This window comes from Nuphar pumila, chromosome 1, assembly GCF_984573655.1.
Source record: "Nuphar pumila chromosome 1, dmNupPumi1.hap1.1, whole genome shotgun sequence".
Classification (NCBI taxonomy): Eukaryota; Viridiplantae; Streptophyta; class Magnoliopsida; order Nymphaeales; family Nymphaeaceae; genus Nuphar; species Nuphar pumila.
This window is the reverse complement of record NC_143249.1, coordinates 161,815,544-161,841,591: the sequence shown is the minus strand read 5'-3', so window position 1 is coordinate 161,841,591 and position 26,048 is coordinate 161,815,544. Positions and strand designations below refer to the sequence as shown.

At 57.3% G+C, this 26,048-nt stretch overlaps 42 non-coding genes and 6 pseudogenes across 42 annotated transcripts; all 48 read right to left on the bottom strand.

The window, feature by feature from the left end:
* Positions 1-189: 189 nt before the first annotated feature.
* LOC149850129 (5S ribosomal RNA) lies at positions 190-308 on the bottom strand. Its single transcript, XR_016426621.1, has one exon. It is a non-coding gene; the product is annotated as a 5S ribosomal RNA (ribosomal RNA).
* A 422-nt stretch (positions 309-730) lies between these two features.
* Positions 731-849, bottom strand: LOC149850128 (5S ribosomal RNA). Its single transcript, XR_016434939.1, has one exon. It is a non-coding gene; the product is annotated as a 5S ribosomal RNA (ribosomal RNA).
* A 423-nt stretch (positions 850-1,272) lies between these two features.
* On the bottom strand, positions 1,273-1,391 carry LOC149850127 (5S ribosomal RNA). The gene has a single exon (XR_016434938.1). It is a non-coding gene; the product is annotated as a 5S ribosomal RNA (ribosomal RNA).
* Positions 1,392-1,814: 423 nt separating this feature from the next.
* LOC149850126 (5S ribosomal RNA) lies at positions 1,815-1,933 on the bottom strand. The gene has a single exon (XR_016434108.1). It is a non-coding gene; the product is annotated as a 5S ribosomal RNA (ribosomal RNA).
* Positions 1,934-2,356: 423 nt separating this feature from the next.
* On the bottom strand, positions 2,357-2,475 carry LOC149850125 (5S ribosomal RNA; annotated as a pseudogene).
* A 423-nt stretch (positions 2,476-2,898) lies between these two features.
* On the bottom strand, positions 2,899-3,017 carry LOC149850124 (5S ribosomal RNA). Its single transcript, XR_016426987.1, has one exon. It is a non-coding gene; the product is annotated as a 5S ribosomal RNA (ribosomal RNA).
* Positions 3,018-3,439: 422 nt separating this feature from the next.
* On the bottom strand, positions 3,440-3,558 carry LOC149850123 (5S ribosomal RNA). The gene has a single exon (XR_016434371.1). It is a non-coding gene; the product is annotated as a 5S ribosomal RNA (ribosomal RNA).
* A 410-nt stretch (positions 3,559-3,968) lies between these two features.
* Positions 3,969-4,087, bottom strand: LOC149850122 (5S ribosomal RNA; annotated as a pseudogene).
* A 423-nt stretch (positions 4,088-4,510) lies between these two features.
* Positions 4,511-4,629, bottom strand: LOC149850121 (5S ribosomal RNA). The gene has a single exon (XR_016437171.1). It is a non-coding gene; the product is annotated as a 5S ribosomal RNA (ribosomal RNA).
* Positions 4,630-5,039: 410 nt separating this feature from the next.
* Positions 5,040-5,158, bottom strand: LOC149850120 (5S ribosomal RNA). The gene has a single exon (XR_016438312.1). It is a non-coding gene; the product is annotated as a 5S ribosomal RNA (ribosomal RNA).
* Positions 5,159-5,581: 423 nt separating this feature from the next.
* LOC149850119 (5S ribosomal RNA) lies at positions 5,582-5,700 on the bottom strand. Its single transcript, XR_016433744.1, has one exon. It is a non-coding gene; the product is annotated as a 5S ribosomal RNA (ribosomal RNA).
* A 423-nt stretch (positions 5,701-6,123) lies between these two features.
* On the bottom strand, positions 6,124-6,242 carry LOC149850118 (5S ribosomal RNA). The gene has a single exon (XR_016426668.1). It is a non-coding gene; the product is annotated as a 5S ribosomal RNA (ribosomal RNA).
* A 423-nt stretch (positions 6,243-6,665) lies between these two features.
* On the bottom strand, positions 6,666-6,784 carry LOC149850117 (5S ribosomal RNA; annotated as a pseudogene).
* A 423-nt stretch (positions 6,785-7,207) lies between these two features.
* Positions 7,208-7,326, bottom strand: LOC149850116 (5S ribosomal RNA). Its single transcript, XR_016434554.1, has one exon. It is a non-coding gene; the product is annotated as a 5S ribosomal RNA (ribosomal RNA).
* Positions 7,327-7,748: 422 nt separating this feature from the next.
* LOC149850115 (5S ribosomal RNA) lies at positions 7,749-7,867 on the bottom strand. Its single transcript, XR_016426220.1, has one exon. It is a non-coding gene; the product is annotated as a 5S ribosomal RNA (ribosomal RNA).
* A 410-nt stretch (positions 7,868-8,277) lies between these two features.
* On the bottom strand, positions 8,278-8,396 carry LOC149850114 (5S ribosomal RNA). The gene has a single exon (XR_016434937.1). It is a non-coding gene; the product is annotated as a 5S ribosomal RNA (ribosomal RNA).
* Positions 8,397-8,819: 423 nt separating this feature from the next.
* On the bottom strand, positions 8,820-8,938 carry LOC149850113 (5S ribosomal RNA). Its single transcript, XR_016437159.1, has one exon. It is a non-coding gene; the product is annotated as a 5S ribosomal RNA (ribosomal RNA).
* Positions 8,939-9,346: 408 nt separating this feature from the next.
* On the bottom strand, positions 9,347-9,465 carry LOC149850112 (5S ribosomal RNA). Its single transcript, XR_016434936.1, has one exon. It is a non-coding gene; the product is annotated as a 5S ribosomal RNA (ribosomal RNA).
* A 422-nt stretch (positions 9,466-9,887) lies between these two features.
* On the bottom strand, positions 9,888-10,006 carry LOC149850111 (5S ribosomal RNA). Its single transcript, XR_016434934.1, has one exon. It is a non-coding gene; the product is annotated as a 5S ribosomal RNA (ribosomal RNA).
* Positions 10,007-10,429: 423 nt separating this feature from the next.
* LOC149850110 (5S ribosomal RNA) lies at positions 10,430-10,548 on the bottom strand. Its single transcript, XR_016434933.1, has one exon. It is a non-coding gene; the product is annotated as a 5S ribosomal RNA (ribosomal RNA).
* A 423-nt stretch (positions 10,549-10,971) lies between these two features.
* On the bottom strand, positions 10,972-11,090 carry LOC149850109 (5S ribosomal RNA). The gene has a single exon (XR_016427278.1). It is a non-coding gene; the product is annotated as a 5S ribosomal RNA (ribosomal RNA).
* Positions 11,091-11,513: 423 nt separating this feature from the next.
* On the bottom strand, positions 11,514-11,632 carry LOC149850108 (5S ribosomal RNA). The gene has a single exon (XR_016426986.1). It is a non-coding gene; the product is annotated as a 5S ribosomal RNA (ribosomal RNA).
* A 422-nt stretch (positions 11,633-12,054) lies between these two features.
* LOC149850107 (5S ribosomal RNA) lies at positions 12,055-12,173 on the bottom strand. Its single transcript, XR_016434368.1, has one exon. It is a non-coding gene; the product is annotated as a 5S ribosomal RNA (ribosomal RNA).
* A 410-nt stretch (positions 12,174-12,583) lies between these two features.
* Positions 12,584-12,702, bottom strand: LOC149850106 (5S ribosomal RNA). Its single transcript, XR_016434931.1, has one exon. It is a non-coding gene; the product is annotated as a 5S ribosomal RNA (ribosomal RNA).
* A 423-nt stretch (positions 12,703-13,125) lies between these two features.
* On the bottom strand, positions 13,126-13,244 carry LOC149850105 (5S ribosomal RNA). Its single transcript, XR_016437148.1, has one exon. It is a non-coding gene; the product is annotated as a 5S ribosomal RNA (ribosomal RNA).
* Positions 13,245-13,654: 410 nt separating this feature from the next.
* LOC149850104 (5S ribosomal RNA) lies at positions 13,655-13,773 on the bottom strand. Its single transcript, XR_016434553.1, has one exon. It is a non-coding gene; the product is annotated as a 5S ribosomal RNA (ribosomal RNA).
* Positions 13,774-14,195: 422 nt separating this feature from the next.
* LOC149850103 (5S ribosomal RNA) lies at positions 14,196-14,314 on the bottom strand. Its single transcript, XR_016425896.1, has one exon. It is a non-coding gene; the product is annotated as a 5S ribosomal RNA (ribosomal RNA).
* A 422-nt stretch (positions 14,315-14,736) lies between these two features.
* LOC149850102 (5S ribosomal RNA) lies at positions 14,737-14,855 on the bottom strand. The gene has a single exon (XR_016434928.1). It is a non-coding gene; the product is annotated as a 5S ribosomal RNA (ribosomal RNA).
* A 423-nt stretch (positions 14,856-15,278) lies between these two features.
* Positions 15,279-15,397, bottom strand: LOC149850101 (5S ribosomal RNA). Its single transcript, XR_016434927.1, has one exon. It is a non-coding gene; the product is annotated as a 5S ribosomal RNA (ribosomal RNA).
* Positions 15,398-15,820: 423 nt separating this feature from the next.
* LOC149850100 (5S ribosomal RNA) lies at positions 15,821-15,939 on the bottom strand. The gene has a single exon (XR_016427274.1). It is a non-coding gene; the product is annotated as a 5S ribosomal RNA (ribosomal RNA).
* Positions 15,940-16,362: 423 nt separating this feature from the next.
* Positions 16,363-16,481, bottom strand: LOC149850099 (5S ribosomal RNA). The gene has a single exon (XR_016426983.1). It is a non-coding gene; the product is annotated as a 5S ribosomal RNA (ribosomal RNA).
* A 422-nt stretch (positions 16,482-16,903) lies between these two features.
* Positions 16,904-17,022, bottom strand: LOC149850098 (5S ribosomal RNA). The gene has a single exon (XR_016434365.1). It is a non-coding gene; the product is annotated as a 5S ribosomal RNA (ribosomal RNA).
* A 410-nt stretch (positions 17,023-17,432) lies between these two features.
* Positions 17,433-17,551, bottom strand: LOC149850097 (5S ribosomal RNA). The gene has a single exon (XR_016434924.1). It is a non-coding gene; the product is annotated as a 5S ribosomal RNA (ribosomal RNA).
* A 423-nt stretch (positions 17,552-17,974) lies between these two features.
* Positions 17,975-18,093, bottom strand: LOC149850096 (5S ribosomal RNA). The gene has a single exon (XR_016437137.1). It is a non-coding gene; the product is annotated as a 5S ribosomal RNA (ribosomal RNA).
* Positions 18,094-18,503: 410 nt separating this feature from the next.
* On the bottom strand, positions 18,504-18,622 carry LOC149850095 (5S ribosomal RNA). Its single transcript, XR_016426027.1, has one exon. It is a non-coding gene; the product is annotated as a 5S ribosomal RNA (ribosomal RNA).
* Positions 18,623-19,045: 423 nt separating this feature from the next.
* On the bottom strand, positions 19,046-19,164 carry LOC149850094 (5S ribosomal RNA). Its single transcript, XR_016433743.1, has one exon. It is a non-coding gene; the product is annotated as a 5S ribosomal RNA (ribosomal RNA).
* Positions 19,165-19,586: 422 nt separating this feature from the next.
* On the bottom strand, positions 19,587-19,705 carry LOC149850093 (5S ribosomal RNA). The gene has a single exon (XR_016434923.1). It is a non-coding gene; the product is annotated as a 5S ribosomal RNA (ribosomal RNA).
* A 423-nt stretch (positions 19,706-20,128) lies between these two features.
* On the bottom strand, positions 20,129-20,247 carry LOC149850092 (5S ribosomal RNA). The gene has a single exon (XR_016434922.1). It is a non-coding gene; the product is annotated as a 5S ribosomal RNA (ribosomal RNA).
* Positions 20,248-20,670: 423 nt separating this feature from the next.
* LOC149850091 (5S ribosomal RNA) lies at positions 20,671-20,789 on the bottom strand. Its single transcript, XR_016434106.1, has one exon. It is a non-coding gene; the product is annotated as a 5S ribosomal RNA (ribosomal RNA).
* Positions 20,790-21,212: 423 nt separating this feature from the next.
* LOC149850090 (5S ribosomal RNA) lies at positions 21,213-21,331 on the bottom strand (annotated as a pseudogene).
* Positions 21,332-21,754: 423 nt separating this feature from the next.
* Positions 21,755-21,873, bottom strand: LOC149850089 (5S ribosomal RNA). The gene has a single exon (XR_016426979.1). It is a non-coding gene; the product is annotated as a 5S ribosomal RNA (ribosomal RNA).
* A 422-nt stretch (positions 21,874-22,295) lies between these two features.
* LOC149850088 (5S ribosomal RNA) lies at positions 22,296-22,414 on the bottom strand. The gene has a single exon (XR_016434363.1). It is a non-coding gene; the product is annotated as a 5S ribosomal RNA (ribosomal RNA).
* Positions 22,415-22,824: 410 nt separating this feature from the next.
* On the bottom strand, positions 22,825-22,943 carry LOC149850087 (5S ribosomal RNA; annotated as a pseudogene).
* A 423-nt stretch (positions 22,944-23,366) lies between these two features.
* LOC149850086 (5S ribosomal RNA) lies at positions 23,367-23,485 on the bottom strand. The gene has a single exon (XR_016437115.1). It is a non-coding gene; the product is annotated as a 5S ribosomal RNA (ribosomal RNA).
* A 410-nt stretch (positions 23,486-23,895) lies between these two features.
* On the bottom strand, positions 23,896-24,014 carry LOC149850085 (5S ribosomal RNA). Its single transcript, XR_016438301.1, has one exon. It is a non-coding gene; the product is annotated as a 5S ribosomal RNA (ribosomal RNA).
* A 423-nt stretch (positions 24,015-24,437) lies between these two features.
* LOC149850084 (5S ribosomal RNA) lies at positions 24,438-24,556 on the bottom strand. The gene has a single exon (XR_016434921.1). It is a non-coding gene; the product is annotated as a 5S ribosomal RNA (ribosomal RNA).
* A 423-nt stretch (positions 24,557-24,979) lies between these two features.
* On the bottom strand, positions 24,980-25,098 carry LOC149850083 (5S ribosomal RNA). Its single transcript, XR_016426666.1, has one exon. It is a non-coding gene; the product is annotated as a 5S ribosomal RNA (ribosomal RNA).
* A 423-nt stretch (positions 25,099-25,521) lies between these two features.
* LOC149850082 (5S ribosomal RNA) lies at positions 25,522-25,640 on the bottom strand (annotated as a pseudogene).
* Between the last annotated feature and the right edge of the window lie 408 nt (positions 25,641-26,048).

Genomic DNA, 26,048 nt, shown 5'->3' with positions numbered 1-26,048 from the left:
GGTCCGGCGACCCGGAACTGCTGCGTTTGTCGCACGCCGCGGCTCGTGTCGGGTGCCGGCGCTGCGGCGCGCAAGGCGAGGGTGAAAGGGAAGCAGAAGACCTCGATGGATCAGATACGGTGTGTTGCGGGAAGTGAAAAGAAGGTCGAAGGTTGGTGCCGACGACAAAAAAGCGCCGAAGGCAAAAAAAGAGTGCAACACAAGGACTTCCCAGGAGGTCACCCATCCCAGTACTACTCTCGCCCAAGCACGCTTAACTTCGGAGTTCTGATGGGATCCGGTGCTTTAGTGCTGGTATGATCGCACCCGTTACATGTTGCGCGAAAAAATGCTCTTATGCCTCACGCGGGAGCCGTGGGGGCCGCAACGCACGAACCGACTAGCTGTCATAGAAACGGCCCCGAAAAACGCCCGAAACGAGCTTAAACGGCATCCGAAACGTTCCCGAACCGACTTCGTCTGTTCGCCACGTCGTAGCCAGCGGAACGAGCTTTCCGTGGCCACGAAAATCGCCGAATTCCGACATCGGTGTGCCAAGTTACAGTCCGGAGAGCCGGAACTGCTGCTTTTGTCGCACGCCGCGGCTCGTGTCGGGTGCGGGCGCTGCGGCGCGCAAGGCGAGGGTGAAAGGGAAGCAGAAGACCTCGATAGATCAGATACGGTGTGTTGCGGTAAGTGAAAAGAAGGTCGGAGGTTGGTGCCGACGACAAAAAGCGCCGAAGGCAAAAAGAGAGTGCAACACGAGGACTTCCCAGGAGGTCACCCATCCCAGTACTACTCTCGCCCAAGCACGCTTAACTTCAGAGTTCTGATGGGATCCGGTGCTTTAGTGCTAGTGTGATCGCACCCGTTACATGTTGCGCGAAAAAATGCTCTTATGCCTCACGCGGGAGCCGTGGGGGCCGCAACGCACGAACCGACTAGCCGTCATAAAAACGGCCCCGAAAAACGCCCGAAATGAGCTTAAACGGCATCCGAAACGGTCCCGAACCGACTTCGTCTGTTCGTCACGTCGTAGCCAGCGGAACGTGCTTTCCGTGGGCAGGAAAATCGCCGAATTTCGACATCGGCGTGCCAAGTTACGGTCCGGCGAGCCGGAACTGCTGCGTTTGTCGCACGCCGCGGCTCGTGTCGGGTGCCGGCGCTGCGGCGCGCAAGGCGAGGGTGAAAGGGAAGCAGAAGACCTCGATGGATCAGATACGGTGTGTTGCGGGAAGTGAAAAGAAGGTCGGAGGTTGGTGCCGACGACAAAAAAGCGCCGAAGGCAAAAAGAGAGTGCAACACGAGGACTTCCCAGGAGGTCACCCATCCCAGTACTACTCTCGCCCAAGCACGCTTAACTTCAGAGTTCTGATGGGATCCGGTGCTTTAGTGCTAGTGTGATCGCACCCGTTACATGTTGCGCGAAAAAATGCTCTTATGCCTCACGCGGGAGCCGTGGGGGCCGCAACGTACGAACCGACTAGCCGTCATAAAAACGGCCCCGAAAAACGCCCGAAATGAGCTTAAACGGCATCCGAAACGGTCCCGAACCGACTTCGTCTGTTCGCCACGTCGTAGCCAGCGGAACGAGCTTTCCGTGGCCACGAAAATCGCCGAATTCCGACATCGGTGTGCCAAGTTACAGTCCGGAGAGCCGGAACTGCTGCTTTTGTCGCACGCCGCGGCTCGTGTCGGGTGCGGGCGCTGCGGCGCGCAAGGCGAGGGTGAAAGGGAAGCAGAAGACCTTGATGGATCAGATACGGTGTGTTGCGGTAAATGAAAAGAAGGTCGGAGGTTGGTGCCGACGACAAAAAAGCGCCGAAGGTAAATAGAGAGTGCAACACGAGGACTTCCCAGGAGGTCACCCATTCCAGTAATACTCTCGCCCAAGCACGCTTAACTTCGGAGTTCTGATGGGATCCGGTGCTTTAGTGCTGGTATGATCGCACACGTTACATGTTGCGCGAAAAAATGCTCTTATGCCTCACGCGGGAGCCGTGGGGGCCGCAACGCACGAACCGACTAGCCGTCATAGAAACGGCCCCGAAAAATGACTGAAACTAGCTTACACGGCATCCGAAACGGTCCCGAACCGACTTCGTCTGTTCGCCACGTCGTAGCCAGCGGAACGAGCTTTCCGTGGCCACAAAAATCGCCGAATTCCGACATCGGCGTGCCAAGTTACGGTCCGGCGAGCCGGAACTGCTGCTTTTGTCGCACGCCGCGGCTCGTGTCGGGTGTCGGCGCTGCGGCGCGCAAGGCGAGGGTGAAAGGGAAGCAGAAGACCTCGATGGATCAGATACGGTGTGTTGCGGTAAGTGAAAAGAACGTCGGAGGTTGGTGCCGACCACAAAAAAGCGTCGAAGGCAAAAAGAGAGTGCAACACGAGGACTTCCCAGGAGGTCACCCATCCCAGTACTACTCTCGCCCAAGCATGCTTAACTTCGAAGTTCTGATGGGATCCGGTTCTTTAGAACTGGTATGATCGCACCCGTTACATGTTGCGCGAAAAAATGCTCTTATGCCTCACGCGGGAGCCGTGGGGGCCGCAACGCACGAACCGACTAGCCGTCATAGAAACGACCCCGAAAAACGACCGAAACGCGCTTAAACGGCATCCGAAACGGTCCCGAACCGACTTTGTCTGTTCGCCACGTCGTAGCCAGCGGAACGAGCTTTCCGTGGCCACGAAAATCGCCGAATTCCGACATCGGCGTGCCAAGTTACGGTCCGGAGAGCCGGAACTGCTGCTTTTGTCGCACGCCGCGGCTCGTGTCGGGTGCCGGCGCTGCGGCGCGCAAGGCGAGGGTGAAAGGGAAGCAGAAGACCTCGATGGATCAGATACGGTGTGTTGCGGGAAGTGAAAAGAAGGTCGGAGGTTGGTGCCGAAGACAAAAAAGCGCCGAAGGCAAAAAGAGAGTGCAACACGAGGACTTCCCAGGAGGTCACCCATCCCAGTACTACTCTCGCCCAAGCACGCTTAACTTCGGAGTTCTGATGGAATCCGGTGCTTTAGTGCTGGTATGATCGCACCCGTTACATGTTGCGCGAAAAAATGCTCTTATGCCTCACGCGGGAGCCGTGGGGGCCGCAACGCACAAACCGACTAGCCGTCATAGAAACGCCCCGAAAAACGCCCGAAACGAGCTTAAACGGCATCTGAAACGGTCCCAAACCGACTTCGTCTGTTCGTCACGTCGTAGCCAGCGGAACGTGCTTTCCGTGGCCAGGAAAATCGCCGAATTTCGACATCGGCGTGCCAAGTTACGGTCCGGCGAGCCGGAACTGCTGCGTTTGTCGCACGCCGCGGCTCGTGTCGGGTGCCGGCGCTGCGGCGCGCAAGGCGAGGGTGAAAGGGAAGCAGAAGACCTCGATGGATCAGATACGGTGTGTTGCGGGAAGTGAAAAGAAGGTCGGAGGTTGGTGCCGACGACAAAAAAGCGCCGAAGGCAAAAAGAGAGTGCAACACAAGGACTTCCCAGGAGGTCACCCATCCCAGTACTACTCTTGCTCAAGCACGCTTAACTTCAGAGTTCTGATGGGATCCGGTGCTTTAGTGCTGGTATGATCGCACCCGTTACATGTTGCGCGAAAAAATGCTCTTATGCCTCACGCGGGAGCCGTGGGGGCCGCAACGCACAAACCGACTAGCCGTCATAGAAACGCCCGAAATGAGCTTAAACGGCATCTGAAACGGTCCCGAACCGACTTCGTCTGTTCGTCACGGCGTAGCCAGCGGAACGAGCTTTTCGTGGCAAGGAAAATCGCCGAATTTCGACATCGGCGTGCCAAGTTACGGTCCGGCGAGCCGGAACTGCTGCGTTTGTCGCACGCCGCGGCTCGTGTCGGGTGCCGGCGCTGCGGCGTGCAAGGCGAGGGTGAAAGGGAAGCAGAAGACCTCGATGGATCAGATACGGTGTGTTGCGGGAAGTGAAAAGAAGGTCGGAGGTTGGTGCCGACGACAAAAAAGCGCCGAAGGCAAAAAAAGAGTGCAACACGAGGACTTCCCAGGAGGTCACCCATCCCAGTACTACTCTCGCTCAAGCACGCTTAACTTCAGAGTTCTCATGGGATCCGGTGCTTTAGTGCTAGTGTGATCGCACCCGTTACATGTTGCGCGAAAAAATGCTCTTATGCCTCACGCGGGAGCCGTGGGGGCCGCAACGCACGAACCGACTAGCCGTCATAAAAACGGCCCCGAAAAACGCCCGAAATGAGCTTAAACGGCATCCGAAACGGTCCCGAACCGACTTCGTCTGTTCGTCACGTCGTAGCCAGCAGAAAGTGCTTTCCGTGGGCAGGAAAATCGCCGAATTTCGACATCGGCGTGCCAAGTTACGGTCCGGCGAGCCGGAACTGCTGCGTTTGTCGCACGCCGCGGCTCGTGTCGGGTGCCGGCGCTGCGGCGCGCAAGGCGAGGGTGAAAGGGAAGCAGAAGACCTCGATGGATCAGATACGGTGTGTTGCGGGAAGTGAAAAGAAGGTCGGAGGTTGGTGCCGACGACAAAAAAGCGCCGAAGGCAAAAAGAGAGTGCAACACAAGGACTTCCCAGGAGGTCACCCATCCCAGTACTACTCTCGCTCAAGCACGCTTAACTTCAGAGTTCTGATGGGATCCGGTGCTTTAGTGCTGGTATGATCGCACCCGTTACATGTTGCGCGAAAAATTGCTCTTATGCCTCACGCGGGAGCCGTGGGGGCCGCAACGCACAAACCGACTAGTCATCATAGAAACGCCCGAAATGATCTTAAACGGCATCTAAAACGGTCCCGAACCGACTTCGTCTATTCGTCACGTCGTAGCCAGCGGAACGAGCTTTCCGTGGCCAGGAAAATCGCCGAATTTCGACATCGGCGTGCCAAGTTACGGTCTGGCGAGCCGGAACTGCTGCGTTTGTCGCACGCCGCGGCTCGTGTCGGGTGCCGGCGCTGCGGCGCGCAAGGCGAGGGTGAAAGGGAAGCAGAAGACCTCGATGGATCAGATACGGTGTGTTGCGGGAAGTGAAAAGAAGGTCGGAGGTTGGTGCCGACGACAAAAAAGCGCCGAAGGCAAAAAGAGAGTGCAACACGAGGACTTCCCAGGAGGTCACCCATCCCAGTACTACTCTCGCCCAAGCACGCTTAACTTCAGAGTTCTAATGGGATCCGGTGCTTTAGTGCTAGTGTGATCGCACCCGTTACATGTTGCGCGAAAAAATGCTCTTATGCCTCACGCGGGAGCCATGGGGGCCGCAACGCACGAACCGACTAGCCGTCATAGAAACGGCCCCGAAAAACGACTGAAACTAGCTTAAACGGCATCCGAAACGGTCCCGAACCGACTTCGTCTGTTCGCCACGTCGTAGCCAGCGGAACGAGCTTTCCGTGGCCACGAAAATCGCCGAATTCCGACATCGGTGTGCCAAGTTACAGTCCGGAGAGCCGGAACTGCTGCTTTTGTCGCACGCCGCGGCTCGTGTCGGGTGCGGGCGCTGCGGCGCGCAAGGCGAGGGTGAAAGGGAAGCAGAAGACCTTGATGGATCAGATACGGTGTGTTGCGGTAAGTGAAAAGAAGGTCGGAGGTTGGTGCCGACGACAAAAAAGCGCCGAAGGTAAATAGAGAGTGCAACACGAGGACTTCCCAGGAGGTCACCCATTCCAGTACTACTCTCGCCCAAGCACGCTTAACTTCGGAGTTCTGATGGGATCCGGTGCTTTAGTGCTGCTATGATCGCACACGTTACATGTTGCGCGAAAAAATGCTCTTATGCCTCACGCGGGAGCCGTGGGGGCCGCAACGCACGAACCGACTAGCCGTCATAGAAACGGCCCCGAAAAACGACTGAAACTAGCTTAAACGGCATCCGAAACGGTCCCGAACCGACTTCGTCTGTTCGCCACGTCGTAGCCAGCGGAACGAGCTTTCCGTGGCCACGAAAATCGCCGAATTCCGACATCGGTGTGCCAAGTTACAGTCCGGAGAGCCGGAACTGCTGCTTTTGTCGCACGCCGCGGCTCGTGTCGGGTGCGGGCGCTGCGGCGCGCAAGGCGAGGGTGAAAGGGAAGCAGAAGACCTTGATGGATCAGATACGGTGTGTTGCGGTAAGTGAAAAGAAGGTCGGAGGTTGGTGCCGACGACAAAAAAGCGCCGAAGGTAAATAGAGAGTGCAACACGAGGACTTCCCAGGAGGTCACCCATTCCAGTACTACTCTCGCCCAAGCACGCTTAACTTCGGAGTTCTGATGGGATCCGGTGCTTTAGTGCTGGTATGATCGCACACGTTACATGTTGCGCGAAAAAATGCTCTTATGCCTCACGCGGGAGCCGTGGGGGCCGCAACGCACGAACCGACTAGCCGTCATAGAAACGGCCCCGAAAAATGACTGAAACTAGCTTACACGGCATCCGAAACGGTCCCGAACCGACTTCGTCTGTTCGCCACGTCGTAGCCAGCGGAACGAGCTTTCCGTGGCCACAAAAATCGCCGAATTCCGACATCGGCGTGCCAAGTTACGGTCCGGCGAGCCGGAACTGCTGCTTTTGTCGCACGCCGCGGCTCGTGTCGGGTGTCGGCGCTGCGGCGCGCAAGGCGAGGGTGAAAGGGAAGCAGAAGACCTCGATGGATCAGATACGGTGTGTTGCGGTACGTGAAAAGAACGTCGGAGGTTGGTGCCGACCACAAAAAAGCGTCGAAGGCAAAAAGAGAGTGCAACACGAGGACTTCCCAGGAGGTCACCCATCCCAGTACTACTCTCGCCCAAGCATGCTTAACTTCGAAGTTCTGATGGGATCCGGTTCTTTAGAACTGGTATGATCGCACCCGTTACATGTTGCGCGAAAAAATGCTCTTATGCCTCACGCGGGAGCCGTGGGGGCCGCAACGCACGAACCGACTAGCCGTCATAGAAACGACCCCGAAAAACGACCGAAACGCGCTTAAACGGCATCCGAAACGGTCCCGAACCGACTTTGTCTGTTCGCCACGTCGTAGCCAGCGGAACGAGCTTTCCGTGGCCACGAAAATCGCCGAATTCCGACATCGGCGTGCCAAGTTACGGTCCGGAGAGCCGGAACTGCTGCTTTTGTCGCACGCCGCGGCTCGTGTCGGGTGCCGGCGCTGCGGCGCGCAAGGCGAGGGTGAAAGGGAAGCAGAAGACCTCGATGGATCAGATACGGTGTGTTGCGGGAAGTGAAAAGAAGGTCGGAGGTTGGTGCCGACGACAAAAAAGCGCCGAAGGCAAAAAGAGAGTGCAACACGAGGACTTCCCAGGAGGTCACCCATCCCAGTACTACTCTCGCCCAAGCACGCTAAACTTCGGAGTTCTGATGGAATCCGGTGCTTTAGTGCTGGTATGATCGCACCCGTTACATGTTGCGCGAAAAAATGCTCTTATGCCTCACGCGGGAGCCGTGGGGGCCGCAACGCACAAACCGACTAGCCGTCATAGAAACGCCCCGAAAAACGCCCGAAACGAGCTTAAACGGCATCTGAAACGGTCCCGAACCGACTTCGTCTGTTCGTCACGTCGTAGCCAGCGGAACGTGCTTTCCGTGGCCAGGAAAATCGCCGAATTTCGACATCGGCGTGCCAAGTTACGGTCCGGCGAGCCGGAACTGCTGCGTTTGTCGCACGCCGCGGCTCGTGTCGGGTGCCGGCGCTGCGGCGCGCAAGGCGAGGGTGAAAGGGAAGCAGAAGACCTCGATGGATCAGATACGGTGTGTTGCGGGAAGTGAAAAGAAGGTCGGAGGTTGGTGCCGACGACAAAAAAGCGCCGAAGGCAAAAAGAGAGTGCAACACAAGGACTTCCCAGGAGGTCACCCATCCCAGTACTACTCTTGCTCAAGCACGCTTAACTTCAGAGTTCTGATGGGATCCGGTGCTTTAGTGCTGGTATGATGGCACCCGTTACATGTTGCGCGAAAAAATGCTCTTATGCCTCACGCGGGCGCCGTGGGGCCCGCAACGCACAAACCGACTAGCCGTCATAGAAACGCCCGAAATGAGCTTAAACGGCATCTGAAACGGTCCCGAACCGACTTCGTCTGTTCGTCACGTCGTAGCCAGCGGAACGAGCTTTCCGTGGCCAGGAAAATCGCCGAATTTCGACATCGGCGTGCCAAGTTACGGTCCGGCGAGCCGGAACTGCTGCGTTTGTCGCACGCCGCGGCTCGTGTCGGGTGCCGGCGCTGCGGCGTGCAAGGCGAGGGTGAAAGGGAAGCAGAAGACCTCGATGGATCAGATACGGTGTGTTGCGGGAAGTGAAAAGAAGGTCGGAGGTTGGTGCCGACGACAAAAAAGCGCCGAAGGCAAAAAGAGAGTGCAACACGAGGACTTCCCAGGAGGTCACCCATCCCAGTACTACTCTCGCCCAAGCACGCTTAACTTCAGAGTTCTGATGGGATCCGGTGCTTTAGTGCTAGTGTGATCGCACCCGTTACATGTTGCGCGAAAAAATGCTCTTATGCCTCACGCGGGAGCCGTGGGGGCCGCAACGCACGAACCGACTAGCCGTCATAAAAACGGCCCCGAAAAACGCCCGAAATGAGCTTAAACGGCATCCGAAACGGTCCCGAACCGACTTCGTCTGTTCGTCACGTCGTAGCTAGCGGAACGTGCTTTCCGTGGGCAGGAAAATCGCCGAATTTCGACATCGGCGTGCCAAGTTACGGTCCGGCGAGCCGGAACTGCTGCGTTTGTCGCACGCCGCGGCTCGTGTCGGGTGCCGGCGCTGCGGCGCGCAAGGCGAGGGTGAAAGGGAAGCAGAAGACCTCGATGGATCAGATACGGTGTGTTGCGGGAAGTGAAAAGAAGGTCGGAGGTTGGTGCCGACGACAAAAAAGCGCCGAAGGCAAAAAGAGAGTGCAACACAAGGACTTCCCAGGAGGTCACCCATCCCAGTACTACTCTCGCTCAAGCACGCTTAACTTCAGAGTTCTGATGGGATCCGGTGCTTTAGTGCTGGTATGATCGCACCCGTTACATGTTGCGCGAAAAAATGCTCTTATGCCTCACGCGGGAGCCGTGGGGGCCGCAACGCACAAACCGACTAGTCATCATAGAAACGCCCGAAATGATCTTAAACGACATCTAAAACGGTCCCGAACCGACTTCGTCTGTTCGTCACGTCGTAGCCAGCGGAACGAGCTTTCCGTGGCCAGGAAAATCGCCGAATTTCGACATCGGCGTGCCAAGTTACGGTCTGGCGAGCCGGAACTGCTGCGTTTGTCGCACGCCGCGGCTCGTGTCGGGTGCCGGCGCTGCGGCGCGCAAGGCGAGGGTGAAAGGGAAGCAGAAGACCTCGATGGATCAGATACGGTGTTGCGGGAAGTGAAAAGAAGGTCGGAGGTTGGTGCCGACGACAAAAAAGCGCCGAAGGCAAAAAGAGAGTGCAACACGAGGACTTCCCAGGAGGTCACCCATCCCAGTACTACTCTCGCCCAAGCACGCTTAACTTCAGAGTTCTGATGGGATCCGGTGCTTTAGTGCTAGTGTGATCGCACCCGTTACATGTTGCGCCAAAAAATGCTCTTATGCCTCACGCGGGAGCCGTGGGGGCCGCAACGCACGAACCGACTAGCCGTCATAAAAACGGCCCCGAAAAACGCCCGAAATGAGCTTAAACGGCATCCGAAACGGTCCTGAACCGACTTCGTCTGTTCGCCAGGTCGTAGCCAGCGGAACGAGCTTTCCGTGGCCACGAAAATCGCCGAATTCCGACATCGGTGTGCCAAGTTACAGTCCGGAGAGCCGGAACTGCTGCTTTTGTCGCACGCCGCGGCTCGTGTCGGGTGCGGGCGCTGCGGCGCGCAAGGCGAGGGTGAAAGGGAAGCAGAAGACCTCGATGGATCAGATACGGTGTGTTGCGGTAAGTGAAAAGAAGGTCGGAGGTTGGTGCCGACGACAAAAAGCGCCGAAGGCAAAAAGAGAGTGCAACACGAGGACTTCCCAGGAGGTCACCCATCCCAGTACTACTCTCGCCCAAGCACGCTTAACTTCAGAGTTCTGATGGGATCCGGTGCTTTAGTGCTAGTGTGATCGCACCCGTTACATGTTGCGCGAAAAAATGCTCTTATGCCTCACGCGGGAGCCGTGGGGGCCGCAACGCACGAACCGACTAGCCGTCATAAAAACGGCCCCGAAAAACGCCCGAAATGAGCTTAAACGGCATCCGAAACGGTCCCGAACCGACTTCGTCTGTTCGTCACGTCGTAGCCAGCGGAACGTGCTTTCCGTGGGCAGGAAAATCGCCGAATTTCGACATCGGCGTGCCAAGTTACGGTCCGGCGAGCCGGAACTGCTGCGTTTGTCGCACGCCGCGGCTCGTGTCGGGTGCCGGCGCTGCGGCGCGAAAGGCGAGGGTGAAAGGGAAGCAGAAGACCTCGATGGATCAGATACGGTGTGTTGCGGGAAGTGAAAAGAAGGTCGGAGGTTGGTGCCGACGACAAAAAAGCGCCGAAGGCAAAAAGAGAGTGCAACACGAGGACTTCCCAGGAGGTCACCCATCCCAGTACTACTCTCGCCCAAGCACGCTTAACTTCAGAGTTCTGATGGGATCCGGTGCTTTAGTGCTAGTGTGATCGCACCCGTTACATGTTGCGCGAAAAAATGCTCTTATGCCTCATGCGGGAGCCGTGGGGGCCGCAACGTACGAACCGACTAGCCGTCATAAAAACGGCCCCGAAAAACGCCCGAAATGAGCTTAAACGGCATCCGAAACGGTCCCGAACCGACTTCGTCTGTTCGCCACGTCGTAGCCAGCGGAACGAGCTTTCCGTGGCCACGAAAATCGCCGAATTCCGACATCGGTGTGCCAAGTTACAGTCCAGAGAGCCGGAACTGCTGCTTTTGTCGCACGCCGCGGCTCGTGTCGGGTGCGGGCGCTGCGGCGCGCAAGGCGAGGGTGAAAGGGAAGCAGAAGACCTTGATGGATCAGATACGGTGTGTTGCGGGAAGTGAAAAGAAGGTCGGAGGTTGGTGCCGACGACAAAAAAGCGCCGAAGGTAAATAGAGAGTGCAACACGAGGACTTCCCAGGAGGTCACCCATTCCAGTACTACTCTCGCCCAAGCCCGCTTAACTTCGGAGTTCTGATGGGATCCGGTGCTTTAGTGCTGGTATGATCGCACCCGTTACATGTTGCGCGAAAAAATGCTCTTATGCCTCACGCGGGAGCCGTGGGGGCCGCAACGCACGAACCGACTAGCCGTCATAGAAACGGCCCCGAAAAACGCCCGAAACGAGCTTAAACGGCATCCGAAACGGTCCCGAACCGACTTCGTCTGTTCGCCACGTCGTAGCCAGCGGAACGAGCTTTCCGTGGCCACAAAAATCGCCGAATTCCGACATCGGCGTGCCAAGTTACGGTCCGGCGAGCCGGAACTGCTGCTTTTGTCGCACGCCGCGGCTCGTGTCGGGTGCCGGCGCTGCGGCGCGCAAGGCGATGGTGAAAGGGAAGCAGAAGACCTCGATGGATCAGATACGGTGTGTTGCGGGAAGTGAAAAGAAGGTCGGAGGTTGGTGCCGACGACAAAAAAGCGCCGAAGGCAAAAAGAGAGTGCAACACGAGGACTTCCCAGGAGGTCACCCATCCCAGTACTACTCTCGCCCAAGCACGCTTAACTTCGGAGTTCTGATGGAATCCGGTGCTTTAGTGCTGGTATGATCGCACCCGTTACATGTTGCGCGAAAAAATGCTCTTATGCCTCACGCGGGAGCCGTGGGAGCCGCAACGCACAAACCGACTAGCCGTCATAGAAACGCCCCGAAAAACGCCCGAAACGAGCTTAAACGGCATCTGAAACGGTCCCGAACCGACTTCGTCTGTTCGTGACGTCGTAGCCAGCGGAACGTGCTTTCCGTGGCCAGGAAAATCGCCGAATTTCGACATCGGCGTGCCAAGTTACGGTCCGGCGAGCCGGAACTGCTGCGTTTGTCGCACGCCGCGGCTCGTGTCGGGTGCCGGCGCTGCGGCGCGCAAGGCGAGGGTGAAAGGGAAGCAGAAGACCTCGATGGATCAGATACGGTGTGTTGCGGGAAGTGAAAAGAAGGTCGGAGGTTGGTGCCGACGACAAAAAAGCGCCGAAGGCAAAAAGAGAGTGCAACACAAGGACTTCCCAGGAGGTCACCCATCCCAGTACTACTCTTGCTCAAGCACGCTTAACTTCAGAGTTCTGATGGGATCCGGTGCTTTAGTGCTGGTATGATCGCACCCGTTACATGTTGCGCGAAAAAATGCTCTTATGCCTCACGCGGGCGCCGTGGGGGCCGCAACGCACAAACCGACTAGCCGTCATAGAAACGCCCGAAATGAGCTTAAACGGCATCTGAAACGGTCCCGAACCGACTTCGTCTGTTCGTCACGTCGTAGCCAGCGGAACGAGCTTTCCGTGGCCAGGAAAATCGCCGAATTTCGACATCGGCGTGCCAAGTTACGGTCCGGCGAGCCGGAACTGCTGCGTTTGTCGCACGCCGCGGCTCGTGTCGGGTGCCGGCGCTGCGGCGTGCAAGGCGAGGGTGAAAGGGAAGCAGAAGACCTCGATGGATCAGATACGGTGTGTTGCGGGAAGTGAAAAGAAGGTCGGAGGTTGGTGCCGACGACAAAAAAGCGCCGAAGGCAAAAAAAGAGTGCAACACGAGGACTTCCCAGGAGGTCACCCATCCCAGTACTACTCTCGCCCAAGCACGCTTAACTTCAGAGTTCTGATGGGATCCGGTGCTTTAGTGCTAGTGTGATCGCACCCGTTACATGTTGCGCGAAAAAATGCTCTTATGCCTCACGCGGGAGCCGTGGGGGCCGCAACGCACGAACCGACTAGCCGTCATAAAAACGGCCCCGAAAAACGCTCGAAATGAGCTTAAACGGCATCCGAAACGGTCCCGAACCGACTTCGTCTGTTCGTCACGTCGTAGCCAGCAGAACGTGCTTTCCGTGGGCAGGAAAATCGCCGAATTTCAACATCGGCGTGCCAAGTTACGGTCCGGCGAGCCGGAACTGCTGCGTTTGTCGCACGCCGCGGCTCGTGTCGGGTGCCGGCGCTGCGGCGCGCAAGGCGAGGGTGAAAGGGAAGCAGAAGACCTCGATGGATCAGATACGGTGTGTTGCGGGAAGTGAAAAGAAGGTCGGAGGTTGGTGCCGACGACAAAAAAGCGCCGAAGGCAAAAAGAGAGTGCAACACAAGGACTTCCCAGGAGGTCACCCATCCCAGTACTACTCTCGCTCAAGCACGCTTAACTTCAGAGTTCTGATGGGATCCGGTGCTTTAGTGCTGGTATGATCGCACCCGTTACATGTTGCGCGAAAAAATGCTCTTATGCCTCACGCGGGAGCCGTGGGGGCCGCAACGCACAAACCGACTAGTCATCATAGAAACGCCCGAAATGATCTTAAACGGCATCTAAAACGGTCCCGAACCGACTTCGTCTGTTCGTCACGTCGTAGCCAGCGGAACGAGCTTTCCGTGGCCAGGAAAATCGCCGAATTTCGACATCGGCGTGCCAAGTTACGGTCCGGAGAGCCGGAACTGCTGCTTTTGTCGCACGCCGCGGCTCGTGTCGGGTGCCGGCGCTGCGGCGCGCAAGGCGAGGGTGAAAGGGAAGCAGAAGACCTCGATGGATCAGATACGGTGTGTTGCGGGAAGTGAAAAGAAGGTCGGAGGTTGGTGCCGACGACAAAAAAGCGCCGAAGGCAAAAAGAGAGTGCAACACGAGGACTTCCCAGGAGGTCACCCATCCCAGTACTACTCTCGCCCAAGCACGCTAAACTTCGGAGTTCTGATGGAATCCGGTGCTTTAGTGCTGGTATGATCGCACCCGTTACATGTTGCGCGAAAAAATGCTCTTATGCCTCACGCGGGAGCCGTGGGGGCCGCAACGCACAAACCGACTAGCCGTCATAGAAACGCCCCGAAAAACGCCCGAAACGAGCTTAAACGGCATCTGAAACGGTCCCGAACCGACTTCGTCTGTTCGTCACGTCGTAGCCAGCGGAACGTGCTTTCCGTGGCCAGGAAAATCGCCGAATTTCGACATCGGCGTGCCAAGTTACGGTCCGGCGAGCCGGAACTGCTGCGTTTGTCGCACGCCGCGGCTCGTGTCGGGTGCCGGCGCTGCGGCGCGCAAGGCGAGGGTGAAAGGGAAGCAGAAGACCTCGATGGATCAGATACGGTGTGTTGCGGGAAGTGAAAAGAAGGTCGGAGGTTGGTGCCGACGACAAAAAAGCGCCGAAGGCAAAAAGAGAGTGCAACACAAGGACTTCCCAGGAGGTCACCCATCCCAGTACTACTCTTGCTCAAGCACGCTTAACTTCAGAGTTCTGATGGAATCCGGTGCTTTAGTGCTGGTATGATCGCACCCGTTACATGTTGCGCGAAAAAATGCTCTTATGCCTCACGCGGGAGCCGTGGGGGCCGCAACGCACGAACCGACTAGCCGTCATAAAAACGGCCCCGAAAAACGCCCGAAATGAGCTTAAACGGCATCCGAAACGGTCCTGAACCGACTTCGTCTGTTCGCCAGGTCGTAGCCAGCGGAACGAGCTTTCCGTGGCCACGAAAATCGCCGAATTCCGACATCGGTGTGCCAAGTTACAGTCCGGAGAGCCGGAACTGCTGCTTTTGTCGCACGCCGCGGCTCGTGTCGGGTGCGGGCGCTGCGGCGCGCAAGGCGAGGGTGAAAGGGAAGCAGAAGACCTCGATGGATCAGATACGGTGTGTTGCGGTAAGTGAAAAGAAGGTCGGAGGTTGGTGCCGACGACAAAAAGCGCCGAAGGCAAAAAGAGAGTGCAACACGAGGACTTCCCAGGAGGTCACCCATCCCAGTACTACTCTCGCCCAAGCACGCTTAACTTCAGAGTTCTGATGGGATCCGGTGCTTTAGTGCTAGTGTGATCGCACCCGTTACATGTTGCGCGAAAAAATGCTCTTATGCCTCACGCGGGAGCCGTGGGGGCCGCAACGCACGAACCGACTAGCCGTCATAAAAACGGCCCCGAAAAACGCCCGAAATGAGCTTAAACGGCATCCGAAACGGTCCCGAACCGACTTCGTCTGTTCGTCACGTCGTAGCCAGCGGAACGTGCTTTCCGTGGGCAGGAAAATCGCCGAATTTCGACATCGGCGTGCCAAGTTACGGTCCGGCGAGCCGGAACTGCTGCGTTTGTCGCACGCCGCGGCTCGTGTCGGGTGCCGGCGCTGCGGCGCGAAAGGCGAGGGTGAAAGGGAAGCAGAAGACCTCGATGGATCAGATACGGTGTGTTGCGGGAAGTGAAAAGAAGGTCGGAGGTTGGTGCCGACGACAAAAAAGCGCCGAAGGCAAAAAGAGAGTGCAACACGAGGACTTCCCAGGAGGTCACCCATCCCAGTACTACTCTCGCCCAAGCACGCTTAACTTCAGAGTTCTGATGGGATCCGGTGCTTTAGTGCTAGTGTGATCGCACCCGTTACATGTTGCGCGAAAAAATGCTCTTATGCCTCATGCGGGAGCCGTGGGGGCCGCAACGTACGAACCGACTAGCCGTCATAAAAACGGCCCCGAAAAACGCCCGAAATGAGCTTAAACGGCATCCGAAACGGTCCCGAACCGACTTCGTCTGTTCGCCACGTCGTAGCCAGCGGAACGAGCTTTCCGTGGCCACGAAAATCGCCGAATTCCGACATCGGTGTGCCAAGTTACAGTCCAGAGAGCCGGAACTGCTGCTTTTGTCGCACGCCGCGGCTCGTGTCGGGTGCGGGCGCTGCGGCGCGCAAGGCGAGGGTGAAAGGGAAGCAGAAGACCTTGATGGATCAGATACGGTGTGTTGCGGGAAGTGAAAAGAAGGTCGGAGGTTGGTGCCGACGACAAAAAAGCGCCGAAGGTAAATAGAGAGTGCAACACGAGGACTTCCCAGGAGGTCACCCATTCCAGTACTACTCTCGCCCAAGCCCGCTTAACTTCGGAGTTCTGATGGGATCCGGTGCTTTAGTGCTGGTATGATCGCACCCGTTACATGTTGCGCGAAAAAATGCTCTTATGCCTCACGCGGGAGCCGTGGGGGCCGCAACGCACGAACCGACTAGCCGTCATAGAAACGGCCCCGAAAAACGCCCGAAACGAGCTTAAACGGCATCCGAAACGGTCCCGAACCGACTTCGTCTGTTCGCCACGTCGTAGCCAGCGGAACGAGCTTTCCGTGGCCACAAAAATCGCCGAATTCCGACATCGGCGTGCCAAGTTACGGTCCGGCGAGCCGGAACTGCTGCTTTTGTCGCACGCCGCGGCTCGTGTCGGGTGCCGGCGCTGCGGCGCGCAAGGCGATGGTGAAAGGGAAGCAGAAGACCTCGATGGATCAGATACGGTGTGTTGCGGGAAGTGAAAAGAAGGTCGGAGGTTGGTGCCGACGACAAAAAAGCGCCGAAGGCAAAAAGAGAGTGCAACACGAGGACTTCCCAGGAGGTCACCCATCCCAGTACTACTCTCGCCCAAGCACGCTTAACTTCGGAGTTCTGATGGAATCCGGTGCTTTAGTGCTGGTATGATCGCACCCGTTACATGTTGCGCGAAAAAATGCTCTTATGCCTCACGCGGGAGCCGTGGGAGCCGCAACGCACAAACCGACTAGCCGTCATAGAAACGCCCCGAAAAACGCCCGAAACGAGCTTAAACGGCATCTGAAACGGTCCCGAACCGACTTCGTCTGTTCGTGACGTCGTAGCCAGCGGAACGTGCTTTCCGTGGCCAGGAAAATCGCCGAATTTCGACATCGGCGTGCCAAGTTACGGTCCGGCGAGCCGGAACTGCTGCGTTTGTCGCACGCCGCGGCTCGTGTCGGGTGCCGGCGCTGCGGCGCGCAAGGCGAGGGTGAAAGGGAAGCAGAAGACCTCGATGGATCAGATACGGTGTGTTGCGGGAAGTGAAAAGAAGGTCGGAGGTTGGTGCCGACGACAAAAAAGCGCCGAAGGCAAAAAGAGAGTGCAACACAAGGACTTCCCAGGAGGTCACCCATCCCAGTACTACTCTTGCTCAAGCACGCTTAACTTCAGAGTTCTGATGGGATCCGGTGCTTTAGTGCTGGTATGATCGCACCCGTTACATGTTGCGCGAAAAAATGCTCTTATGCCTCACGCGGGCGCCGTGGGGGCCGCAACGCACAAACCGACTAGCCGTCATAGAAACGCCCGAAATGAGCTTAAACGGCATCTGAAACGGTCCCGAACCGACTTCGTCTGTTCGTCACGTCGTAGCCAGCGGAACGAGCTTTCCGTGGCCAGGAAAATCGCCGAATTTCGACATCGGCGTGCCAAGTTACGGTCCGGCGAGCCGGAACTGCTGCGTTTGTCGCACGCCGCGGCTCGTGTCGGGTGCCGGCGCTGCGGCGTGCAAGGCGAGGGTGAAAGGGAAGCAGAAGACCTCGATGGATCAGATACGGTGTGTTGCGGGAAGTGAAAAGAAGGTCGGAGGTTGGTGCCGACGACAAAAAAGCGCCGAAGGCAAAAAAAGAGTGCAACACGAGGACTTCCCAGGAGGTCACCCATCCCAGTACTACTCTCGCCCAAGCACGCTTAACTTCAGAGTTCTGATGGGATCCGGTGCTTTAGTGCTAGTGTGATCGCACCCGTTACATGTTGCGCGAAAAAATGCTCTTATGCCTCACGCGGGAGCCGTGGGGGCCGCAACGCACGAACCGACTAGCCGTCATAAAAACGGCCCCGAAAAACGCTCGAAATGAGCTTAAACGGCATCCGAAACGGTCCCGAACCGACTTCGTCTGTTCGTCACGTCGTAGCCAGCAGAACGTGCTTTCCGTGGGCAGGAAAATCGCCGAATTTCAACATCGGCGTGCCAAGTTACGGTCCGGCGAGCCGGAACTGCTGCGTTTGTCGCACGCCGCGGCTCGTGTCGGGTGCCGGCGCTGCGGCGCGCAAGGCGAGGGTGAAAGGGAAGCAGAAGACCTCGATGGATCAGATACGGTGTGTTGCGGGAAGTGAAAAGAAGGTCGGAGGTTGGTGCCGACGACAAAAAAGCGCCGAAGGCAAAAAGAGAGTGCAACACAAGGACTTCCCAGGAGGTCACCCATCCCAGTACTACTCTCGCTCAAGCACGCTTAACTTCAGAGTTCTGATGGGATCCGGTGCTTTAGTGCTGGTATGATCGCACCCGTTACATGTTGCGCGAAAAAATGCTCTTATGCCTCACGCGGGAGCCGTGGGGGCCGCAACGCACAAACCGACTAGTCATCATAGAAACGCCCGAAATGATCTTAAACGGCATCTAAAACGGTCCCGAACCGACTTCGTCTGTTCGTCACGTCGTAGCCAGCGGAACGAGCTTTCCGTGGCCAGGAAAATCGCCGAATTTCGACATCGGCGTGCCAAGTTACGGTCTGGCGAGCCGGAACTGCTGCGTTTGTCGCACGCCGCGGCTCGTGTCGGGTGCCGGCGCTGCGGCGCGCAAGGCGAGGGTGAAAGGGAAGCAGAAGACCTCGATGGATCAGATACGGTGTGTTGCGGGAAGTGAAAAGAAGGTCGGAGGTTGGTGCCGACGACAAAAAAGCGCCGAAGGCAAAAAGAGAGTGCAACACGAGGACTTCCCAGGAGGTCATCCATCCCAGTACTACTCTCGCCCAAGCACGCTTAACTTCAGAGTTCTAATGGGATCCGGTGCTTTAGTGCTAGTGTGATCGCACCCGTTACATGTTGCGCGAAAAAATGCTCTTATGCCTCACGCGGGAGCCGTGGGGGCCGCAACGCACGAACCGACTAGCCGTCATAAAAACGGCCCCGAAAAACGCCCGAAATGAGCTTAAACGGCATCCGAAACGGTCCCGAACCGACTTCGTCTGTTCGCCACGTCGTAGCCAGCGGAACGAGCTTTCCGTGGCCACGAAAATCGCCGAATTCCGACATCGGTGTGCCAAGTTACAGTCCGGAGAGCCGGAACTGCTGCTTTTGTCGCACGCCGCGGCTCGTGTCGGGTGCGGGCGCTGCGGCGCGCAAGGCGAGGGTGAAAGGGAAGCAGAAGACCTTGATGGATCAGATACGGTGTGTTGCGGTAAGTGAAAAGAAGGTCGGAGGTTGGTGCCGACGACAAAAAAGCGCCGAAGGTAAATAGAGAGTGCAACACGAGGACTTCCCAGGAGGTCACCCATTCCAGTACTACTCTCGCCCAAGCACGCTTAACTTCGGAGTTCTGATGGGATCCGGTGCTTTAGTGCTGCTATGATCGCACACGTTACATGTTGCGCGAAAAAATGCTCTTATGCCTCACGCGGGAGCCATGGGGGCCGCAACGCACGAACCGACTAGCCGTCATAGAAACGGCCCCGAAAAACGACTGAAACTAGCTTAAACGGCATCCGAAACGGTCCCGAACCGACTTCGTCTGTTCGCCACGTCGTAGCCAGCGGAACGAGCTTTCCGTGGCCACGAAAATCGCCGAATTCCGACATCGGTGTGCCAAGTTACAGTCCGGAGAGCCGGAACTGCTGCTTTTGTCGCACGCCGCGGCTCGTGTCGGGTGCGGGCGCTGCGGCGCGCAAGGCGAGGGTGAAAGGGAAGCAGAAGACCTCGATGGATCAGATACGGTGTGTTGCGGTAAGTGAAAAGAAGGTCGGAGGTTGGTGCCGACGACAAAAAGCGCCGAAGGCAAAAAGAGAGTGCAACACGAGGACTTCCCAGGAGGTCACCCATCCCAGTACTACTCTCGCCCAAGCACGCTTAACTTCAGAGTTCTGATGGGATCCGGTGCTTTAGTGCTAGTGTGATCGCACCCGTTACATGTTGCGCGAAAAAATGCTCTTATGCCTCACGCGGGAGCCGTGGGGGCCGCAACGCACGAACCGACTAGCCGTCATAAAAACGGCCCCGAAAAACGCCCGAAATGAGCTTAAACGGCATCCGAAACGGTCCCGAACCGACTTCGTCTGTTCGTCACGTCGTAGCCAGCGGAACGTGCTTTCCGTGGGCAGGAAAATCGCCGAATTTCGACATCGGCGTGCCAAGTTACGGTCCGGCGAGCCGGAACTGCTGCGTTTGTCGCACGCCGCGGCTCGTGTCGGGTGCGGGCGCTGCGGCGCGCAAGGCGAGGGTGAAAGGGAAGCAGAAGACCTCGATGGATCAGATACGGTGTGTTGCGGTAAGTGAAAAGAAGGTCGGAGGTTGGTGCCGACGACAAAAAAGCGCCGAAGGCAAAAAGAGAGTGCAACACGAGGACTTCCCAGGAGGTCACCCATCCCAGTACTACTCTCGCCCAAGCACGCTTAACTTCAGAGTTCTGATGGGATCCGGTGCTTTAGTGCTAGTGTGATCGCACCCGTTACATGTTGCGCGAAAAAATGCTCTTATGCCTCACGCGGGAGCCGTGGGGGCCGCAACGTACGAACCGACTAGCCGTCATAAAAACGGCCCCGAAAAACGCCCGAAATGAGCTTAAACGGCATCCGAAACGGTCCCGAACCGACTTCGTCTGTTCGCCACGTCGTAGCCAGCGGAACGTGCTTTCCGTGGGCAGGAAAATCGCCGAATTTCGACATCGGCGTGCCAAGTTACGGTCCGGCGAGCCGGAACTGCTGCTTTTGTCGCACGCCGCGGCTCGTGTCGGGTGCGGGCGCTGCGGCGCGCAAGGCGAGGGTGAAAGGGAAGCAGAAGACCTTGATGGATCAGATACGGTGTGTTGCGGTAAATGAAAAGAAGGTCGGAGGTTGGTGCCGACGACAAAAAAGCGCCGAAGGTAAAAAGAGAGTGCAACACGAGGACTTCCCAGGAGGTCACCCATTCCAGTAATACTCTCGCCCAAGCACGCTTAACTTCGGAGTTCTGATGGGATCCGGTGCTTTAGTGCTGGTATGATCGCACACGTTACATGTTGCGCGAAAAAATGCTCTTATGCCTCACGCGGGAGCCGTGGGGGCCGCAACGCACGAACCGACTAGCCGTCATAGAAACGGCCCCGAAAAATGACTGAAACTAGCTTACACGGCATCCGAAACGGTCCCGAACCGACTTCGTCTGTTCGCCACGTCGTAGCCAGCGGAACGAGCTTTCCGTGGCCACAAAAATCGCCGAATTCCGACATCGGCGTGCCAAGTTACGGTCCGGCGAGCCGGAACTGCTGCTTTTGTCGCACGCCGCGGCTCGTGTCGGGTGTCGGCGCTGCGGCGCGCAAGGCGAGGGTGAAAGGGAAGCAGAAGACCTCGATGGATCAGATACGGTGTGTTGCGGTAAGTGAAAAGAACGTCGGAGGTTGGTGCCGACCACAAAAAAGCGTCGAAGGCAAAAAGAGAGTGCAACACGAGGACTTCCCAGGAGGTCACCCATCCCAGTACTACTCTCGCCCAAGCATGCTTAACTTCGAAGTTCTGATGGGATCCGGTTCTTTAGAACTGGTATGATCGCACCCGTTACATGTTGCGCGAAAAAATGCTCTTATGCCTCACGCGGGAGCCGTGGGGGCCGCAACGCACGAACCGACTAGCCGTCATAGAAACGACCCCGAAAAACGACCGAAACGCGCTTAAACGGCATCCGAAACGGTCCCGAACCGACTTTGTCTGTTCGCCACGTCGTAGCCAGCGGAACGAGCTTTCCGTGGCCACGAAAATCGCCGAATTCCGACATCGGCGTGCCAAGTTACGGTCCGGCGAGCCGGAACTGCTGCTTTTGTCGCACGCCGCGGCTCGTGTCGGGTGCCGGCGCTGCGGCGCGCAAGGCGATGGTGAAAGGGAAGCAGAAGACCTCGATGGATCAGATACGGTGTGTTGCGGGAAGTGAAAAGAAGGTCGGAGGTTGGTGCCGACGACAAAAAAGCGCCGAAGGCAAAAAGAGAGTGCAACACGAGGACTTCCCAGGAGGTCACCCATCCCAGTACTACTCTCGCCCAAGCACGCTTAACTTCGGAGTTCTGATGGAATCCGGTGCTTTAGTGCTGGTATGATCGCACCCGTTACATGTTGCGCGAAAAAATGCTCTTATGCCTCACGCGGGAGCCGTGGGGGCCGCAACGCACAAACCGACTAGCCGTCATAGAAACGCCCCGAAAAACGCCCGAAACGAGCTTAAACGGCATCTGAAACGGTCCCGAACCGACTTCGTCTGTTCGTGACGTCGTAGCCAGCGGAACGTGCTTTCCGTGGCCAGGAAAATCGCCGAATTTCGACATCGGCGTGCCAAGTTACGGTCCGGCGAGCCGGAACTGCTGCGTTTGTCGCACGCCGCGGCTCGTGTCGGGTGCCGGCGCTGCGGCGCGCAAGGCGAGGGTGAAAGGGAAGCAGAAGACCTCGATGGATCAGATACGGTGTGTTGCGGGAAGTGAAAAGAAGGTCGGAGGTTGGTGCCGACGACAAAAAAGCGCCGAAGGCAAAAAGAGAGTGCAACACAAGGACTTCCCAGGAGGTCACCCATCCCAGTACTACTCTTGCTCAAGCACGCTTAACTTCAGAGTTCTGATGGGATCCGGTGCTTTAGTGCTGGTATGATCGCACCCGTTACATGTTGCGCGAAAAAATGCTCTTATGCCTCACGCGGGAGCCGTGGGGGCCGCAACGCACAAACCGACTAGCCGTCATAGAAACGCCCGAAATGAGCTTAAACGGCATCTGAAACGGTCCCGAACCGACTTCGTCTGTTCGTCACGTCGTAGCCAGCGGAACGAGCTTTTCGTGGCAAGGAAAATCGCCGAATTTCGACATCGGCGTGCCAAGTTACGGTCCGGCGAGCCGGAACTGCTGCGTTTGTCGCACGCCGCGGCTCGTGTCGGGTGCCGGCGCTGCGGCGTGCAAGGCGAGGGTGAAAGGGAAGCAGAAGACCTCGATGGATCAGATACGGTGTGTTGCGGGAAGTGAAAAGAAGGTCGGAGGTTGGTGCCGACGACAAAAAAGCGCCGAAGGCAAAAAAAGAGTGCAACACGAGGACTTCCCAGGAGGTCACCCATCCCAGTACTACTCTCGCTCAAGCACGCTTAACTTCAGAGTTCTCATGGGATCCGGTGCTTTAGTGCTAGTGTGATCGCACCCGTTACATGTTGCGCGAAAAAATGCTCTTATGCCTCACGCGGGAGCCGTGGGGGCCGCAACGCACGAACCGACTAGCCGTCATAAAAACGGCCCCGAAAAACGCCCGAAATGAGCTTAAACGGCATCCGAAACGGTCCCGAACCGACTTCGTCTGTTCGTCACGTCGTAGCCAGCAGAAAGTGCTTTCCGTGGGCAGGAAAATCGCCGAATTTCGACATCGGCGTGCCAAGTTACGGTCCGGCGAGCCGGAACTGCTGCGTTTGTCGCACGCCGCGGCTCGTGTCGGGTGCCGGCGCTGCGGCGCGCAAGGCGAGGGTGAAAGGGAAGCAGAAGACCTCGATGGATCAGATACGGTGTGTTGCGGGAAGTGAAAAGAAGGTCGGAGGTTGGTGCCGACGACAAAAAAGCGCCGAAGGCAAAAAGAGAGTGCAACACAAGGACTTCCCAGGAGGTCACCCATCCCAGTACTACTCTCGCTCAAGCACGCTTAACTTCAGAGTTCTGATGGGATCCGGTGCTTTAGTGCTGGTATGATCGCACCCGTTACATGTTGCGCGAAAAATTGCTCTTATGCCTCACGCGGGAGCCGTGGGGGCCGCAACGCACAAACCGACTAGTCATCATAGAAACGCCCGAAATGATCTTAAACGGCATCTAAAACGGTCCCGAACCGACTTCGTCTATTCGTCACGTCGTAGCCAGCGGAACGAGCTTTCCGTGGCCAGGAAAATCGCCGAATTTCGACATCGGCGTGCCAAGTTACGGTCTGGCGAGCCGGAACTGCTGCGTTTGTCGCACGCCGCGGCTCGTGTCGGGTGCCGGAGCTGCGGCGCGCAAGGCGAGGGTGAAAGGGAAGCAGAAGACCTCGATGGATCAGATACGGTGTGTTGCGGGAAGTGAAAAGAAGGTCGGAGGTTGGTGCCGACGACAAAAAAGCGCCGAAGGCAAAAAGAGAGTGCAACACGAGGACTTCCCAGGAGGTCACCCATCCCAGTACTACTCTCGCCCAAGCACGCTTAACTTCAGAGTTCTAATGGGATCCGGTGCTTTAGTGCTAGTGTGATCGCACCCGTTACATGTTGCGCGAAAAAATGCTCTTATGCCTCACGCGGGAGCCGTGGGGGCCGCAACGCACGAACCGACTAGCCGTCATAGAAACGGCCCCGAAAAACGACTGAAACTAGCTTAAACGGCATCCGAAACGGTCCCGAACCGACTTCGTCTGTTCGCCACGTCGTAGCCAGCGAAACGAGCTTTCCGTGGCCACGAAAATCGCCGAATTCCGACATCGGTGTGCCAAGTTACAGTCCGGAGAGCCGGAACTGCTGCTTTTGTCGCACGCCGCGGCTCGTGTCGGGTGCGGGCGCTGCGGCGCGCAAGGCGAGGGTGAAAGGGAAGCAGAAGACCTTGATGGATCAGATACGGTGTGTTGCGGGAAGTGAAAAGAAGGTCGGAGGTTGGTGCCGACGACAAAAAAGCGCCGAAGGCAAAAAGAGAGTGCAACACGAGGACTTCCCAGGAGGTCACCCATCCCAGTACTACTCTCGCCCAAGCACGCTTAACTTCAGAGTTCTGATGGGATCCGGTGCTTTAGTGCTAGTGTGATCGCACCCGTTACATGTTGCGCCAAAAAATGCTCTTATGCCTCACGCGGGAGCCGTGGGGGCCGCAACGCACGAACCGACTAGCCGTCATAAAAACGGCCCCGAAAAACGCCCGAAATGAGCTTAAACGGCATCCGAAACGGTCCTGAACCGACTTCGTCTGTTCGCCACGTCGTAGCCAGCGGAACGAGCTTTCCGTGGCCACGAAAATCGCCGAATTCCGACATCGGTGTGCCAAGTTACAGTCCGGAGAGCCGGAACTGCTGCTTTTGTCGCACGCCGCGGCTCGTGTCGGGTGCGGGCGCTGCGGCGCGCAAGGCGAGGGTGAAAGGGAAGCAGAAGACCTTGATGGATCAGATACGGTGTGTTGCGGTAAGTGAAAAGAAGGTCGGAGGTTGGTGCCGACGACAAAAAAGCGCCGAAGGTAAATAGAGAGTGCAACACGAGGACTTCCCAGGAGGTCACCCATTCCAGTACTACTCTCGCCCAAGCACGCTTAACTTCGGAGTTCTGATGGGATCCGGTGCTTTAGTGCTGGTATGATCGCACACGTTACATGTTGCGCGAAAAAATGCTCTTATGCCTCACGCGGGAGCCGTGGGGGCCGCAACGCACGAACCGACTAGCCGTCATAGAAACGGCCCCGAAAAATGACTGAAACTAGCTTACACGGCATCCGAAACGGTCCCGAACCGACTTCGTCTGTTCGCCACGTCGTTGCCAGCGGAACGAGCTTTCCGTGGCCACAAAAATCGCCGAATTCCGACATCGGCGTGCCAAGTTACGGTCCGGCGAGCCGGAACTGCTGCTTTTGTCGCACGCCGCGGCTCGTGTCGGGTGTCGGCGCTGCGGCGCGCAAGGCGAGGGTGAAAGGGAAGCAGAAGACCTCGATGGATCAGATACGGTGTGTTGCGGTAAGTGAAAAGAACGTCGGAGGTTGGTGCCGACCACAAAAAAGCGTCGAAGGCAAAAAGAGAGTGCAACACGAGGACTTCCCAGGAGGTCACCCATCCCAGTACTACTCTCGCCCAAGCATGCTTAACTTCGAAGTTCTGATGGGATCCGGTTCTTTAGAACTGGTATGATCGCACCCGTTACATGTTGCGCGAAAAAATGCTCTTATGCCTCACGCGGGAGCCGTGGGGGCCGCAACGCACGAACCGACTAGCCGTCATAGAAACGACCCCGAAAAACGACCGAAACGCGCTTAAACGGCATCCGAAACGGTCCCGAACCGACTTTGTCTGTTCGCCACGTCGTAGCCAGCGGAACGAGCTTTCCGTGGCCACGAAAATCGCCGAATTCCGACATCGGCGTGCCAAGTTACGGTCCGGAGAGCCGGAACTGCTGCTTTTGTCGCACGCCGCGGCTCGTGTCGGGTGCCGGCGCTGCGGCGCGCAAGGCGAGGGTGAAAGGGAAGCAGAAGACCTCGATGGATCAGATACGGTGTGTTGCGGGAAGTGAAAAGAAGGTCGGAGGTTGGTGCCGACGACAAAAAAGC